The sequence below is a fragment of the Saccostrea cucullata genome, unplaced genomic scaffold (genome assembly GCF_032062105.1).
Source record: "Saccostrea cucullata isolate Sc308-1 unplaced genomic scaffold, CSIRO_AGI_Scuc_v1 ctg5889, whole genome shotgun sequence".
Classification (NCBI taxonomy): domain Eukaryota; kingdom Metazoa; phylum Mollusca; class Bivalvia; order Ostreida; family Ostreidae; genus Saccostrea; species Saccostrea cuccullata.
Genome location: NW_026929276.1, coordinates 25,651 through 36,904, shown reverse-complemented (window position 1 = coordinate 36,904; position 11,254 = coordinate 25,651). Strand labels below are relative to the sequence as shown.

General features: G+C 37.6%; 1 pseudogene; it reads left to right on the top strand.

Moving 5' to 3' along the window:
• Positions 1-6,660: 6,660 nt before the first annotated feature.
• Positions 6,661-10,637, top strand: LOC134280274 (prestin-like; annotated as a pseudogene).
• Positions 10,638-11,254: the final 617 nt, after the last annotated feature.

Here is an 11,254-nt window from a genome sequence, read left to right as displayed (position 1 = left end):
TGTGATCGGTCGGCAGGGGATGCTCACTCCTCCATGGTACCTGATCCCACCTCTGATGTTTTGGAGGTCCTTGTTTGCTCTGCTTCTATTTTCTTTATTGTTTTATGGACTTTGATATCGAATACTGTTCGTTATCTCCATATCCTTCATCTATGCATGTTGACTCCTAAATACTTGACGGTATAAGCTACCTGTGATGTTTGTCTTTAAGCAGGTACTGGAAAACTTCGAGGCTCTCTCTGCATCAACTGCAAACAATCTTGTCCTCGTTGGTGTGCCGGGAACTTATCAAAGAGTCTAGGATGATGAGATCTTGTTGTCCCCCTTTATCCATGGATTGTGCAAGTTTATGGGCCAAAGCTACAGCTTGTTTTAGCTCCTTTTTGCTCAACGTTTGCTCTCAGTAAAGATATTGCTGTCTAGTGGTTTAATTTTAAGACGTTGTTTGCTTACTAGTGTTCTTGCGATTTACATCCAAAGCAGTGACGATCGGAGTAAATTGATGGCATATATGTTGATCTCATAACATTATACAATCATAGCTATATTTTAGGGTGAATGCGATGATTCAGAATCTAAAGGAGTAAAAGAATTATCGAGCCTAAAGGGTTAGGTAAACATTGTTTTTCAATGGTGGAAATCATCGTACTGACAGAAAAAATCAGCAGTATTATATATTATTATATCCTCCGCTTGAAAAGCGGGAGGGTACGTAGTGATCGGGATGTCCGTCCGTCCGTCTGTTACGCTTTGGGTATCCATCTCTTATCTGCAACTCCTCTTATATATAAAAAGATGTGTTTGTGAAACAGCTATGCCCCTGTATGGCAACATAGCGAAGATTAAACGTTTCTTAAATGCAATTTAAATATATTGGTACCCAAAGTAGTGTCTTCTCATGCACAAGAAATACAATTGCAAAATTGTTAAAAAGTAATGGCTAAGGATAAGTTTTTGAAAGGTAGATCAAACTCAAAGTTCAAAGGGTCAATGTTGATGGTTTCTTAAGAAAGGTTTGATGTAAGAAGGATTACATATGTGAAGTATGAAAACTCTAGCCCTTACCGTTCAAAAGTTATGGTCAAAGTTAAATTTTTGTTTTCATAAGTACGGAAATCTCCAAGGTCAAGGTCAAAAGGTCAAAGTTTTTAGTATCCAATGAAAGGTCATGCCAAAAAAAAATACATATGTGAAGTATGAGAGTACTAGTATCTACCGTTTAAAAGTTATGGCCATAGTAAAAATTTCGCATTTTTGTGTGAAATGGGACAAACTCCAAGGTAAAGGTCAAAAGGTCAAATTTGGTGGTACCCAAAGTAAGGTCTTGTCACAAGGAATACACATATTAAATATGAAAGTCATAGCTCCAATGAATGAAAAGTTATGGTCAAGGTTAAAGTTTTTTCGGACAAACAGACTGCCAGATAGACAGACAGACATACAGATGGACACGATAAAACTATATACCCCCGAATCTTCGATTACAGGGATATAAAAAGAAATGGTCTTCAGTTAACTTTTCATATTATTATACAGTATAAAGAAGACGTTACAAAAATGAAAATGTTTGTTCTGATTTTCATATTAAATTCTGAGTAAAATATACTCAGAACTGAGTGAAAGGGTGGAGTAAAACAAGAATTAAGAAATAAAATGAATACTGTGTGCTACATCAAAAGGTTATGTCTACATGTATAGTTTTTGCATTAGAATGTGTATTTTACACTAGCCCATAGCTTTACAGAGCATATTTTTAGGTGTTATACCCTCCCCACCCCCTTACTTATTTAGGAGGAAGTCGTTTATCAACAAAAGCAACCAAAAACAAAAAATACCCTACCTTTATTTTTCTATAAGGAGGGACTAAAAATAAGCTTAAAATAATCTACTATTCTACTAATTTTCAACTGTTACTTTGCCACAATACTTTCAAGTAAACCCCCACCAACATTTAAAGTATGCTTTAATCATGGCGAAGTAAATTATGATATGATAGTACTTGTGTGAAGGCTAAACTTCATTTCAATATTTTATCTAGAGCCTCTTTCAGTATTATTGAAAGGTATAGAGTTTTATTTATAATTTTGCTTTTCATTTATTTTTTTTGTTTTGATTTAACGTAATGTTCTTTTTTTTTTGGGGGGGGGGATAAAAATTTCCTCCTCTTTCATTGTCAAATAGGATTTTCCAAACTTATACAGGCTAAAAGTTGAAATGAAGGAAAAATTAATTTTTCCTATTAAAGAGTATTTAAACCTGACTGTTGCATATTTTCCCCTTTCACCTGTTATAAATTTTGTATCACTTTAAAGGGGGGTCATTTTTCAATGGGGTCAATTTTTTATAGGACTAACATATAAAAGAATGACCCCTAGGACTCTTTTTCTACAAAAAATGATTTTTTTCTACGGGTGGGGGTCATTTTTTGTCGTTGAAAAATGACCCCCGGTCATTATTCGATGGGGGTCATTATTCGTCTTTACACCGGTGCCATTTCGAAAACTGGGAATTCGCCGCCTCCAACCGGAGGCGGCATTCTCAGGTTGATTTTCGATACTTGCAAACCGAATTGAATGCTGAATTCACATTTTATCTATAGTATAATACCTTTAGTACTCACCAACATCGTTTTTATGGTTCGTTTATTAAATTACTGTAGATCACTAAATTTTCGCGACACCTTATTTTCGCGAGATGGTCATTGACTCTTGATTAGCGAGACAAAATTTTCACGAATTGTGGTTATTGCTCTATATAATCTTAAGGAATACTATTATACGCGAGAATTAAATTTTTGCGAGCACACTGTCTCGCGTAATTACGCAAAAATAAAAAGTGATTTACAGTATATAATCCGATGAAAACATTTTATCTGACTGTCGAGATTTGTTTTCATTTTGTGCATTTTAAAATCTTGCAACTTTGGATCAGAATATGGAGTGGTGAATTCTTTTCATCGATACTGGTGAGTTCTAAGAGCATTGTGCCATCGATAAATTGTGATTTCTGCATCTATTTCGGTTCCCAAGTATAGAAAATCAACTTCGGGTGGAGACGGTGAAATTCCCAGTTTTTCACCGCCGGCTCTGACGTTTTCCTAGCATGTAAAATATCAAAATCGTAAAAAAGCCAGGAAAACGTCAGATTTTTCGGACTAAGGTATATTAAACCCAAAGGTCAGGGTCATAGGGTAAAATTAATGGTACTCAAGGACAGGACTTGTTTCCAAGAAATACACAATGTGAAATATGAAGACCCTGGCATCAACCGTCCATACATAAATTATGGCTTTTTTATTAAACATTTTCAAAGTAATATTTTGTAAAATGTTATAAAACTGGGTCAATCAAACACCAAGGTAAAGCCATCAAAGTTGTTAGTACCAAAAAAGATCTTGTCACAAAGAAAAACCTTTCTGAAATATAAAAGCCAAAAGCTACATCCAATCAACAGTTACGTCCAAGGTTGAAATATTTGCGGATAAACAGACAGACCGGGCAAAAAGATTATAATTTCAAGAAAGGTAAGACTATGGATCTTAATGAACAAACATTCCAGGGTAAATGTAGCATGTGTAATGCAGGTACAGGTTTGTTCTCATGGTACCGCAGTCGATAGAGCGCTCGCTCCGTGATCGGAAGTTTGTGTGTTCGAACTTTTTTTTTTAAATTGACTTTAAACACAAACATACATACACAGACACACCATGGCTGGAAGAGTTGAAATGTACATTTTTGGAATCTTTCTTTCTACTTCTTGAGTGTTCGAACTCACCCCGCGACTGTCCTTAGTAAAAAAAAAGGTAGCAACTGTTTCTTCGCCTAGCACTCGGCACTATGAAGTGAAAGTTTCGATTCTCTTAGATGAGACCTAAATAACGAGGTCCCGTGTCACAGTAGGCGTTGGCACGATGACAAAACCCCACTGCTGAATGGCTCAAAGTGTGGAGTAAGGGTCTAAATTTAAAGCTCATTGCCAGGCGTGTGGTGACGTTTCTGTAGTAATGAAAAAATCTTGAATGGGGCGTAAAACAACAATCAATTAAGCAAACCTTATTCTTTCAAGTCGCATGCAGTAGGGGGTCAAGATGAATGTAACTATGTTCTAACAAGCCCCTTTCTTTACTCCTGACTATGATATTAAAAGTAGTGAAGGAGAGACTTCAAGAGTACTGTGCAACAACGAGAAGTTACGTAAATCAGATGTGGACTTTAAAAAAATACAAGGGACATTTAGAACATTTAAAATCGCATAATTTAACCAAAATCAGCAATATAAAAACTTACGACTTATCAACTTTAAACATAATTATTCCTCACGATGAATTGAAGTCCAGGCTCTTTGCATCATTGACAGCTGTGTTTTGAATAGAAATGGAACTCGTAGTATTCACTTACAGAAGATGGTTTTCTGGAATCTGTTTACTGTCAGCTTGGCACTCTTAAGCATGCCTGTAGCTATTTGTACACAACTTCCGCCCCTGGTGCTCGCCTGTCGGTTCCGATCGTCATCAGATGGTCTCCAACCTTCACCGGATGTTTCGACATAAACCATGACATCCTCCAGTTGGCGGGTCAGTAGTGGTGGCCAATCCACTACTCGATGGATCCCGACTTCCAGCACAGATCATCTCGGCACTGCCATATTTAGCAGGATGACTTTTCTGCTGCTTCTCGGGACCAGTCTCCTTGCTGCTGTCTTGCACGCTCTTCCTAGTGCGAGCAGCTTCCTAACTGATAGCGCTGGGAAACCTCTACAGACGTCCTCTGTTGGAAACAGTTAGACACTTCAACCTCTATCCCTGCATACTCTCATGTGTCTCCTCACAATTTTCTTCCCATGGCACAGTCAGCTCGATTGCGACCTACGTCTTCAACTGTTTGGACACAAAATCTGCGTCTGGTCCTAGGTTGGTTTCCACGATGTTAGGGAAAACTAACTTCCTGTCTGGATCAACTCTGAGCTCCCAGTCATGTCCTCTATCCAAAACTAATGTTCACCTTGCTGCTCTTGTGTCAGCCATTGCTTTACCCTGTCTCACAAACTGTATCTGTCTTTGTTTCTTGTTTGCTGGTCGTTTCCTACTTCTCTCCACCTCCAGCACATCAGCCAACTCCCGCAGGACTTTGTCAAGACGCCATCTATATCTTCCCTGGGTCAGCGTAACTTGGCATCCTGATAGAATATGCGCCATTGTCCCTCTCTTTCCACACAGCTTGCAGCTAGGGTCTTCGCTTAGCCCCCACTGTTGCAAGTTTACAGGAGATGGGAGTCTGTCATACACTGACCTCAGCAAGAACGAGATTCCAAACTGGTCCTTCCTCCACAGTTCTGCCGAGGTTAATTCCCGCTCCAGTAAGTCCCACTTCATCCAGTCCCCCTCTTTTCCCAGTTCTGTTAATTTTGCTCAACAGCGATTTTGTTCTGTTGTTTTTCCTCAGTGCTCCGTGGTTAAGCCTGAACCATGACGCGCCTCTCTGATGCTGATGCGTTTGACCACTGCTGGAAGTGTGACATTCCCAAGCGCAGTGTTTATGATTCCAATTATGTCTCGCTAATACAGCATACTCACTGCTTGATCCACTGATGTTTTTGCTGACAACTTTCTTCCTGTCCTTGTCTGGATACCTGCTTCTGCGACCCTGTCATAATTACTTATACCTTGTAATTGGTCATTTGCAAAATTACTTTGTTAATAAAAACAATATGGTTTTATACATAAGTACTCTGAATTTGATTTTTAAAAGATGCTCGAGTTTCTGATTGATAATATCTTGTATGTGGATATTGGATACCAGTTCTTCCAACAATCTATAGAATTTCCCATCGATAACCCTTGCGCCTCGTTATTGCCAGACCTGTTTATGTATTTATACTCAGTAGAATTTGTTCAAAAGAAATCACCTGCTGTGGCCTTCAACTTGACATTTAGATAATTAGACGACGTATTGTCAATTAACAATAGTTATTTATGCAGCAATATGCCCTTGTTAACTAGCTACATCCGGAGATTATATCTCTTAGTACTTAGATTCGATATGGAAGATCATGTTCTACCTATGAACAACTTCTAAAACGAGGTAAATTATTGACAAACAAACAAGAATATCAGCAGTCTCGTTTAAAGCCATCATTTCGTAAGTTCTACGGTTGTTTACAATGACCTTGTCAACAAATACAATCTATCTATTACTTAGTAAGTTAAATGCTAAATGATGTTTTTCATACCGATTGTAAAGCAATTATTTACACACTAAACTGTCCACGGATTTCTCCGGCTTTTTTTTTTACCGATCATGACAAGGAGCACACGACGGGCGTGACTGGTCGGCAGGAGATGCTCACTCCTCCATGGCACTTGATCCCACCTCTGATGTTTTATAGGCCCTGTTTGTTCTGCTCCTATTTTGGAATGTTTAATGGATCTTTGAGCTGCTCGAATACTATTCGTTATCTCCACATACATGTTATCATTTGAAATAGAATAATGTTCTAAAGTATGAAAGATCGAAGAAATTTTTAACACACATGAAGTGAAACGTCATTTTTTTTTAACTTGTGAATTGTATTCTTGAAATTACCACATGTCGATATAAAAATTGCCAATGTAAAAAACTAAATCACAGAAGTGACTTTTTCCTAGCACCAGAGTGTGTTTTAATTTTTTTAAATCCGGTGATATAACTTTAGAAGTGGCCTATAATTATGACAACGTAAGTATCGATTATCACTGTTTTGTTAATTTTTTGATAATTTTTTTTACAATGTAAGAAGAAATCCCAGATAAGGAGAAAGTTTTAGGATTATGTATTTTTCTCAGTTTTTCCAAGCTGTTACCATGTCAGCCATCTGTGTTAAAATCAACGAAGGCCAGAGAATCTTTTTTATTCTAGAGATTTTTAATGGTAGACTTTTCATGTTTTATTTGAAAATATATAGACATTAAATATACAGTTAAATAGATTTCTACAGAAAATGGACCGTCGCAACTCAACTCGCAATATGTGCATTGTTAAATACTGAATAGTGACTGACAAAGTACTCAGAATATTCCAAATATTAAATTTTTGACCGGGGCGGGGAAAGGGGTGGGGGTGAATACAAGCAAAACTAGAGCTAGCAATTTTCTAACGAAAATGAGGCCATGGTATTACTTTTGCAGAGTGCATTTTGCATTGGCTGACACAGATTACGATGTCAAGCTGATAACCTTCTGTGGTAGTAGTTATCAAACTATTCAGAAAAATGGTAACACTGGCAGGATAACGATAAAGCCATAATATAGTTACTGTGGAATTTGTCTGTTTATCTGAAAAAATATTAATATAACTTTTTGTTTGGTTCCAGTTACATGTATGACTTTCATATTTCTGTATTTCTTGTGACAAGGCCTTTCCTTTATGTACCAACATATTTGAACTCTTGTCACTCGAGTTTGAAACACTTCTACAAAAAAAATATACAAAACTTAATCTTGGCCATAACTTTAAAAAGTGAGTGCTGAGTTCTCTTACTTCACATGAGCATGCACTGTGCCATGACCTTTCCTTCTGTGCCATGACCTTTCCTTGTGTGTAAGGATTTTTTATCAATTGATCTTTACCATGGAGTTTGACCCTCTTTAAAAAAAAACCTTTAACATTGGCCATTAGTTTTGAACAGTTTGCGTTCGTATTTCATAGTCCTTTATATTCCTTGTAACAAAACATTTCTATAGTTTTGACCTTGAAATTTGACCTATTTTTGAAGAAAAAGTTTGAGAATCTTAGTTTTGCGGTATACTGTTATGCGATAGCATTTTTTTTTACTAACACATCTTGTTTGACTTTGCTATCAATCATTCATCATCAAAGTATTAAAATCAAGATTTGTTTGTGAAACACTGATGTCCCCGTGTGACAGCTTCTGACGAGGGTTGAATTCTTTCAAATGAAAACTCCAAAAATCAAGGTCAAAATTGTTGGTACCCAAAGGAAGGTTTTGTCACAAGAAAAACACCTGTGAAAGGTTTTGAGAAGTTGGTCAAACTCTAAGGTCAAGGTCAAAAATATTTATACCCAATGAAAGGTCTTGTCACAATAAATATAGTGTGAAGTATGAAAGCCCCAGCATAAACTGTTCAAAAGTTCTGGCCAAGGTTAAAGTGTGATATTTTTTTGTAAAAGTGCATCAAACTCCAAGGTCGAGAGGTCAAATTTGGTGGTACCTAAAGAAAGGTATGTACCTGTGAAATATGAAAACCATAGCCCCATCTACTCAAAATTTATGAGCAATGTTAAAGATTTTAAACAGAAAATAGACGAGCTTTGATTATGGGGGGCATAAAATTGTATCTAGAATATTAATGTAAATGACAATTATTTGTTGCGTTAATGTTGCAATATAGTAATTGCGTGTTTTTTTTCTTCAGACTCAATGATCTTCCAGACCATGAACTGGAAAAATATCCACCTGACGGGGACTTCTCTGAACATCTCACTCTGGTGCGGTTTCCGAAAACTCAAGCAGAGTTGGATGATCTTAAGGAGAACCAAAAAGACAGGAATATCCGTGCATCTTCATGGTTTACCTATAAATCCGTGCTGGCGTATATATACTCTCTGTTTCCCATTGTAAGTGTACTGCGTCATTACAAAATCAAAGAATACCTCTTGAAAGATGCAGTCAGTGGTCTATCGACAGCGTGTTTGCATTTTCCACAAGGAATGGCTTTCGGTATATTATCATCTCTAGCCCCAAAGTATGGACTCTATACGTCATTCTTTCCGGTTGTTCTGTATGTAATATTCGGAACCTGTCCGTTTGTGTCTTTTGGAACAAACGCCGTTATCTCGTTATTCACTGCAAATCTCATACAAGGTCAGGTGACTACACCGGAATCGAGTAGAGGTACTAACAGTTCTAACAACACCGATGGACAAATAGATGAGGAGGAGTTCGTGGAGATGAAAGCGGCCATTGCATCTGGTTCCTCGTTTGTAGTCGGGGTACTTCTTCTTGTTTTGGGATTACTAAGACTTGGATTCATTGCATCATACATGTCATCTCCTTTTGTTGGAGCCTTTACTACCACTGCTGCTATCCACATCATGAGCAGCCAGGTTCCGAAGAGCCTCGGAGTTCGAATACCTTCTGTTTCAGGTCCCGGTAAGATTGTGATAATGTACATCGAAATCTTCAAGAACATCACGTCGGCAAATGTTGGATCCATTGTAACATCCATTGTATGCATAATTATTTTGATATTTGTGAAAGATTTCATCAATGAAAAGTTCAAAACGAAAATGTTTATGCCCGTTCCAATAGACCTTATTCTTGTCATTTTGGGCAGTGTCGTGTCCTATTTTGGCGAATTACATTCTCAGTTCAGTATTCCAGTGGTCGGCAATATTCCACCGGGTGTGCCAGCCCCCACCCTTCCAGACCTGAGAAGTGGCATAATAGGAAACTCTGTCGTTATTGCTATCATCATATTTGTTCTGACCATATCAATGACCAAAGTCTGTGAATCCAAGAACGCCATCAACGCTGATCAGTAGCTGGTGGCGTACGGAATGTCGAACTTTGGCAGTTCCTTCTTTCGTTGTTTTCCCTCATGCGTGGCGCCACCGCGTATCATCTTACTAAAATCTATGGACGCGAAAACTACCATGAATGGCATTTTTTCTGCCCTGGTGATTTTGCTTATTTTGCTATTTCTGGGAGAATATTTCCAGTATTTACCGTTAGCTGTGCTGTCTATAATGGTCATCATGGCGGTCAAGAACCTCCTCCTTCAGTTTCGCGATTTACCCCGGTTATGGAGGATCAACAAATATGACTTTACTGTTTGGACCGCCACCTTAGCTACAGGGGTGCTTATTGACTTTCCCTATGCTTTGTATTGCGGTGTGGGACTGAGTGTTCTTCTGGTAGTATTTCAAAGTCAGAGAGGTAAAAAAGGACTAATTGGAAAACTGCAAAATGAAGACTTGTACGTTGGAGAAACAAACTTCACAGTTTTACCGCGTGGTGTAAAGGTCTTTAAGATGGAATCGTCACTTTACTTTGCAACATCTGAATCCTTTCGTGAAAGTTTGTACCGTGTAGCCTGGGACCCTAGAACGCTTAAACCTCACGATTCAAACAACGAAGTCAGCCTCTCCGTGGAATCCATTCCTACCAAGGAGAACGATAAAACGAAAGTAGAGAAGACATGCAGCGAGGAGAGGCTGGTTATCATTGACTGCTCTTCCTTTAACTACGTAGACGTCAATGGGATATCCGCCCTCTCTCTCGTTGTCAGGGAGTACCGCTATGTCGGGATAAAGGTGATCTTGACTAGATGTACAGAGAGTTTTCTGTCCGTTATGAGGAGGTCAGAGTTGATAGAGACGGTGGGAGAAGAAAACGTTTTTCCGGATATCGTGGATGCAGTAGCACTCAATATTTCAGATGATTCTACTCGTCTTTAGAGCATCGGCAAATTTTAAATGAAAATCAAACAATTTTAATTATTTCCATATGACACACATATACCCTGGTAATTCATACAATGTATAATTTAGAATTTATTTTTTTTATTGAAGTATTAAGTTAGTGATATGTATACATGTACATGTATCAAAAATCAAATTAATTAATACCACCTACTCCAATTTTTTAATTTAAAGATGCTTTCAATTAATTTGTTACTTTTTCAACCTTTCCCCAGGGAAAAACTTACTTTAGATAATCATATTATTGATTTTATAGAAAAAGATTTATAAAGTAAAAATGAACTCAACTTAAAATTTGTGCAAAATCTTATACGTGAAAAGAAGAAAACACTTGCTGTGACCTTCAGCTCGACATTTAGATATATCGACGACGTATTGTCAATTAATAATGGTAATTTCCATTCCTACGTCGATACGATATATCCTGGAGAGCTTGAGATAAAAGATACCACAGAGTCTGACACATCTGTTTCATACATGGATATTTTACTTGTAAGGGACGTTAATGGTAATCTAACAACCAAGCTATATGATAAACGTGATGACTTTAACTTTTCTATCGTCAACTTCCATTACTTATGCAGCAATATACCTTCATCACCTGCATACGGAGTTTATATATCTCAGTTGATTCGATACGCAAGAGCATGTATACGTACGAACAATTTCTAAAACGAGGTAGATTATCAACAAGCAAGTTTATGAAACAAGAATATCAGCAGTCTCGTTTAAAGTCGCCATTTCGTAAGTTCTATGGTCGATACAACGACCTTGTC